This window comes from Myotis davidii, unplaced genomic scaffold (assembly GCF_000327345.1).
Source record: "Myotis davidii unplaced genomic scaffold, ASM32734v1 scaffold217, whole genome shotgun sequence".
Classification (NCBI taxonomy): Eukaryota; Metazoa; Chordata; class Mammalia; order Chiroptera; family Vespertilionidae; genus Myotis; species Myotis davidii.
In genome coordinates, this window is record NW_006290034.1 from 5,054,398 (window position 1) to 5,062,166 (window position 7,769).

Here is a 7,769-nt window from a genome sequence, read left to right on the forward strand (position 1 = left end):
AAATCTCTTGTACAGTCTCTGTAAGTGGCACAATCGGTGCCGCACAGAGGGCTTGCTCAGTGAATGCTGGTTAACTCTCAAACACTCGGGCAGAGCTTCTCACAGCCTCTGCAGGACAGAAAGGGTATTCATGCTCACACACTGCCCAAGCATCTGCGGAAAAGCAGGGCTGCTAGAGACATCTGGAACCAGCAGAGTAAAAACGGACACAGCACTGTGTCTTGCAAGATACTCCGCACAGAGCAAGATGGCATATTCTTTTGAGTGAGGATAGGGTCTGAAATCACATCAATGAGCTCCTTGAGGAGAAGTAGAAAGATCCAGAGCTACCACAAGCACCAGACAGACCACCCGGTTAACAGTCACCTAAACAGAGGCTCTCTCTCCAAGGAAGGCTCAGGTCACCGCCGCTGACCAGGAGAAAAGACAAACCCACCACTGGAGTCCTGCTGTCTTGCTCAGGCAACAACATGGCTTGTCTTGAGCCAATCGGGGCCCACAACTCTCACCTTTGAGACCCAGTCAATGTACGGTGGCATTACTCCCGCCTCCTGCTGTCCAATCCCAGGGGGGGGGGGGATTCTTAGACGTCACTAGCACCCTGAGCGTCTCCTACACAACTCAGACAGCGGGCCTCATTCATCACCTGAAGAGTCCCTTTGGAAAAGTAGGCCAGATTCATCTATAACAACAAAAGTGTAACATGCAAATCGACCGAAAGTCCAATCAGCAGAACGACCTTCCAGATGACCATGCTATGACACCCACTGGCACCAGGCCAGCCAAGGCGGGTGCAATGCGATTGGTTGGGGACCTGGCCATCGCCCCATGATCGCCCTGCAGAGGGAGGCTCAGGTTACTCGGCAGTGGTGCTGTGGTGGGTGGGCGGAGCCTCCCTTTGCTCCCTTTGGGGTGATCAATCACGGGCTCCAGGACTATGAGAGGGCACAAGCTGGGCTTAGGGACGACCCCCCCCCTCCAGTGCACAAATTTCATGCTCTGGGCCTCTAGTTAACTATAATTGTGGTTTTCTTCTACTCTTAACCCTTTCTCCCTTCCCATCCCAATAGCCAATTACATTTTACTTTTGAAAATAAACAAATTCATTGAAAAAGCTCATCCATCTACAGCAAATGCAGCTAATTTTTTATATTTCAGTCTTTAACATTCTTATGGTGAAAGTAAAAGAAGAAAAAAAGAAATCAGATTTGATAACAGACCAAAACTCAGGTAGAGAGAAAAGTCATGTGGAGAGGAGACAAATCCAGGAGAGCCAGGGGACCAAGAGCACAGATACAATTCTATGCCATCCATGGGAGGGTTACAGGTGTCCAGGAAAGGGTGAACGGTGCTGGTCATGGTTAGGGGACAGAATTCACAAGTGTCAGCACCAGGCCATCAATTCTAATGTGACATCATTTATCATATTTAACATACTATACATGTCACTCTACACTGTGGTGGCATCATAGATATTTCAAAATATGTATTACTTTTAATTATAGCAGTAAGAACATTGTCTGCCTCCCTCACAAGACCTGAGAACATCCAGTACAAGGACCAAGCCTATTCATTTTAGCAAGAATATATAATGTAGCACATAAAAGGCATTCAATAAATATGAAATTCATTTTCTTTAAGAATTACTTGTGAAGCTCTGAAGAGGAGGATGATGAAAAGATAAGGCCAGACCCACTTAATTTCCCCAGGACAGAAACAAGTCTAAATATGAAAAGTTATATTCTGAGAAGACTTCTGCTTCTGGCCAAGAGAGACCAGCAGGGATCAGATTAACCTTCTCACCGGAAACAACTGAAAACACCAACTATATGAAATCATCGTTTTCAAGACCCTGGACTTCGAGGCAACAAAATACAATAATCCCTGACAGACAAAAGACAAAACAAGGGCCTACCTCTGCCCTCAGTTACTGTCTGGAGAGTGTCCAGGGCACAGTGCTGGGAAGGGGAGAGCCCAGATGTCCCCTCAGTTGAAGAAATGAGCTGGTGGTCTGGGGAGGACATGAAGGCTATAGCCACCATCAACCGTAGTTACTACCAACTCCATCCACACAGTCAGAAATTGGTAAAGATGCCCCGGACGCATCGAAGCGTTGAGAGGCACTGGCCGCGAATGGATTACATACTAGTATTTGAGTAAGAAGAATAAAGGTCTGCCTGCACTCCGAGGTTTAAGCAGGGATTACAGAGGTCGGAGCATACAGAAGCAATAGCAAGATGGTGGGTCGAAGGCAGTTGTGCACGAAGCACAAATATGAAGACATATGTAAGGATTTTGAAAATTTTCAGAGTAACATAAGTAAACTATATTAACATTGCCAACTAGTGAAGTGCTAAGTAGATGCTATTAAGTACTTGTTAAATAAGAATTTCAAATCAGGATAAACAAAGTTAAGGTGGGAACCAAAGGGAAATTAAAAATAGAGAAAACCGAGTAAGAGGAAAAAAGTACTTCTGTTTGAAATACCCAAGAAAGCTGAGATGAGGCCACAGGATCACTGACTAAAACGGGCATGGTTTCCAGTGGTATATACAGTTGAACATAATTACCCAATAAGATATGGTTCAATTGTTCTAATCAAGGCAAAGAGGAATAAAAGAAATATGAGCCAAAACCGGTTTGGCTCAGTGGATAGAGCACTGGCCTGCGGACTGTAAGGTCCCGGGTTCGATTCCGGTCAAGGGCATGTACCTGGATTGCGGACACATCCCCAGTAGGAGATGTGCAGGAGGCAGCTAATCAATATTTCTAACTCTCTATATCTCTCCCTTCCTCTCTGTAAAAAAAAACCTCAATAAAATATATTTTAAAAAAAGAAAAAGAAAAGAAATATGAGCAAAGGACAAAGCTTATGGCTCCAGAGAACTGAAAAGCAAAATAATCTCTCCATGAAGAGAAAACCCCAAATGTCCAACACAATATAACCAATGAATATCCTATACTATTAAAATCCAGAACATATAAAATGTTAAAATACTGAACATATAAGAACATTTAGGAGTCAAGCCCAGCCCACAGAAGGCAGAGTGAATGTCTACCTCAAGCACTGTTACAAAATGATGTTATGTGTTAGCTGTCTGTACACATGACAAGCAGAATGGAGAAGGTGAGGGAGGTTTGCAGCATGTTTTATTTCTGGGGAACAATAGCTGTGTTGCAAAAGGGACAGATTATTTAGCATAAAGAGAACATGATCTGACCACTACATATTGCTAAGCAGTCAGCCAAATGTATGTTCTAGAAGCAGGTCAAAATAAAAAAACCACACAGAGCCAAAAGCCAGGACTCAGAAGGGCCACATGGTAAATACATAATGTGCATTACTTAATCACATCCTAGGGTAGGAACCTCAGAAACCAGGAAGTTGAAGACTTCGTAAAATGTCACCTGATCTATCAGGAAACTTGCCACATCTAGAGATTGATTAATCCCCAGTTACTGGCACAGGAAGAGACAAGCCGAAGTCCGAGATTGGGTGAGGTTTCTTTTTAGTGTATGACAATGACTTTCAACCCTTTTCATCTCACGGCACACATGAACTAATTACTTAAATTCTGCAGCACACCAAAAAAAATGTATATTTTTTGCCAATCTGACCAAAAAAAGGTGTAATTTTGATTCATTAACACCGGTGGCTATTGCTGTGTTGGCTGTTGACTTTTTTTTTAATCTGGAAAAGAGGGCAGTGCCCCTGACTAAATAGTCAAGTATTGAATATTTTAAAAATTCTTGCTGCACCTCAGCACACCAGTTGAAAATCACTGGTGTATGAAAAGCTGACAGTGCAAGTTAGTGGTCAAACATCTGGGAAAAACTAGCTATTTGGAAAAAATATATAAAGATGGATTCCTAACTCTCTTCTTATCCCCATTCCCAAAGAGATTCCACACAGGACAAAGATTTAAATATAAAAAGTTAAATAATGAAAATCCTCCTCCTTCCTGTCTACACTCTCTAGAAATCAATGGAAAAAATATCCTTGGGTGAGGATTAAAAAATAATAAAAGTATATAATTTATTATTTTTAAAAAAGGATAAATGAAAGGCTGCTATAAGAAGTACTCATTGACCGTGTCAATTTATTCTTCTGTTACACTGGCTAACAGTTACAGACTGGGTCAGAGAGCCCTACTACCCAAGCCACACTAACACCAGTGGTCTTGATTTAACTTAGGGCACACATCCCAACATCATTATTCGCTGACACACTGTTCAGAGTCTTTTTTTCATCACCTGTTGAACAGTGATTTCTAGTGTCCCAGAGGACACGGACAGCCATTTACTGCCCCCAGTAGGGGAGCTCTGGGCAGCAGCGAGTCACTGGCGGACATTTATAACCAAACTAGTTTTCGGGGAGTCATTATATTAGAAAGTAGGGGGACAGCTTGTACTGCCTCCTCTAAAATAAGGCCACCTTGAAAGCTACCGCAAGACTCACCCACGAGTTTACTGCCTATCATTTCAAAGCCTAAAACACTACATTCTTCATGGAAATAACTTTGCCTTCAGATCTAATTAAACCTGAAGCCTCATTAAATTACTGTTACTATAGCTTGGAGAACTTAAAGTTGGTCCCGAGAGTCACTGTAGCTTGGAAAAAACTAGGTAATGAGAAACTTCTGCCTATCTTTAGTTACACACCCGATCAAAAGTAAAACACTGAGAACTGCCTCCCACACACCCGAGCCAGGTCAGTGTCACATGGCAGGCCCAGTTTAAAAGACACAAGGAGCAAGCAAAAGAAGCCATCAACAAAATGCAAAGACAGCCCACTGAATGGGAGAACATATTCACCGATGACACATCTGATTAGGGGTTAATATCCAAAATATATGAAGAACTTACACAATTCAACACCAAGAAGACAAACAACCCAATTTAAAAATGGGCAAAGGAACTGAATAGACACATCTCCAAAAATGATATACAGAGGGCCAATAGACCTATGAAAAGATGCTCACTGTCACTAATCATCAGAGAGATGCAAATTAAAACTACAATGAGATATCACCTCACACCTGCAGAATGCCTACCAGCAATAAATCAACAGACAAGGGGAACCTTTGTGCACTGTTGGTGACAATGCAGACTGATGGACATTTAATTTAAAAATGGATCTGCCTTTTGACCCAGTGATCCCACTTTTGGGAATATATGCAAAGAAACCTGAAACACTAATTCAGACAACAGTATAGTGATAGCCAGGGGGAAGGAGGGTGGAGAGAGGTGAAAAAGGGCAAAGGGGGGATTAATGGAGATGGAAACAATCTTTACTTTGGATGATGGGCGCACAACACCGTATGCAGATGATATTTCGTTGAGTGACATACTTGAAACCTGCATGATTTTGTTAAATAATGTCACCCCAATAAACTAAATTAAAAAATAAAAGACACACGCAGACGACCAACCATCTCATCATCAGGAACAACCTGTCTGGCAAGTAAATGAGGGAGTGAATGCAATGATGGTATCCCTCACACACACTCCTACTTTCAACAAATACATGGCACAAGGTGGTGCCTACCGTGTGCCAGACCCTACCTGGGGTGCTGGGGAAATAGTGATCATACACTTGCTGTGCTCATGGATCTTCCAACATGCTTCTTACAAAAGCCTAAAAATAAAGCCTAAACATGCTAGACATTTAATCCACAGAAGACAGCCTGTCCCATGAAAATAAAGTGACAAAGGGGTGTGGTGTTAAAGCCTAGTGCAGTAACTAACTGGTTGGGCCAGTAGGCACAAATCCTTTTCTCTCTTGGGAATCCATTTTCTCTGGTATAAAACTGAATTATGCTCCTTCACTCACTGGAATAAAAGAATAAAATGAAATAGCATACAAAGATAAGGCGTTGGTGACCCCTCTCCCCCAAAGAATGGGAACTTAAGATTTAGGCTTCCCAATCCTAACAGGGAACACAGGGGTGGACAGGGCACAGTGACGTACAAGAGAGGCCTGGAGCAGGACCTGGATGATGCTCTGACCAGAGTACCGTTCTGCTAAGTGTGGCACTGCTAGGGTCATAAAAATGAGCCAAAAATAAGATCACAAATGTTCAGTTCTCAGGGAGACTATTCTTAGAAATGAAAAGGCTAAACATAAACTCTTATTCAAGTTTTCAAACGTATTCAGTTATTCAGACTTGTCTGCAAGGCAGGATGATACAGAGGTGAGCACTGGGCTAACAGGGAACCTGAATTTTATTTCCAGCTGTGCTTCAAACCTGAGAAACTTGAGCAGCTTAACCTTACTTCACCACCAAGGCGAGTGGAGGCTGGAATGACAACATTTCTAGTCCCTATAAGCTTTAAAGTCTATGACTCATCATTAATTTAACCTCTCAGTTTACTTTTCCACTGTTCTGTCTTCATAAAAAAAAAAAAAAGAAATCAGCTCCGTGCTGGACAACACTCTAGTGTTAAAAGCAGAGGTGACAGCAAGCTCCATCATCTACAAACCTCCACAACCTGGCCGCTCACTGAGGAATCAGGGAGACCTCTGGTGCCGCCATCCATGCAATAAAAATCCATGCATTTGACCTCTAAGAGGAACTTGCAGACCAGCACTCTAAATCAATTTGCTAAGCTTGTTAGAATTGCCTAAAATTAGTCATCTCTTTTCCTAGCTTACATTAGAAGCAGCAAATCAAATCTGGGGACAGGGGCAGCAGCTAAAGGAACCAGACATTGCAATGGGACCATTATTTCTGCAGGGGAAAAAAATCTTTTTTCAACAAGAAGACACTGGCACTAGGCTTATAAACCTGGGCTGCTCGGAATGGGAGGATGTGATCCCACATATCTCATCTTGAGGGCATCAGTGCCACGACTGTGAGTCGTGGTGTAGCACAATGTCATCTCAATGATCCAGGCTCATTCGGTTGACTAAGAAGACAGAGAAGTATTTTAGAAAAATTTCCACTGGAACAACAACAAAACCTTTGGCACTTAAAAGGGTAGGCCTGGTTTCTGAAAAATTCACTTTCATAGGATAATTCATTCATTTCAAAATCATGGCCAATAAATGAGCTAAATTGCAAAACTGTTAGCATTTAATTATTACATCTTAGTCCCATTTCAGAAAAAAGGAGGTGATGAAGGGAAGGGATGTGCCCCAGTCGCCAGCTGCCTGACCCATAAAGGCTCACCGCTCACCCACTGGGTTAAGGACTGACCCCTCACTCCCTCCACCACCAGGATGGCTTTTGTCCAGGCCTCTGGGCACACACCAAGCACTCTCTAGCCCCAGGCCTTTGAACATGCTGTTCTCTCTGCTTAGGATACTCCTACTGGCAAAACGTCTACTTATCTTCAAGTATCATTTAAAATAATTTCTCAGCAAGTCTTCCTAATGTCCCAGACTAAAAAGACCTCCCTCAATTATTCTCCTGTAGCTACTTTATTTCTTCTTGGTACTTATGTTGATAATCACATATCTGTATAATGTCTCTTCTCCCTACAGGGATCTTATCTGCTGTGTTCAACATCAGTTCCCAGGACCAGGAGCCAGCACAGTGCCTAACACGTGGTAGGTACTCAATAACCCATTGTTGAATTGAAGACTAACAATAGTAGTATTGAACTTTTACTGGGCACTTATGATATATAAGACACCACTGCTACTTTACAGATGAAGAAGCAGGCTCAGAGAGGTTAAGTAATTTTCCCAAAGTCACACAGCTGGTCAGTGGCAAAGCAACAATTCAGACTCATGTCTGTCTGATTCCAGGCTGCACACGTAATTA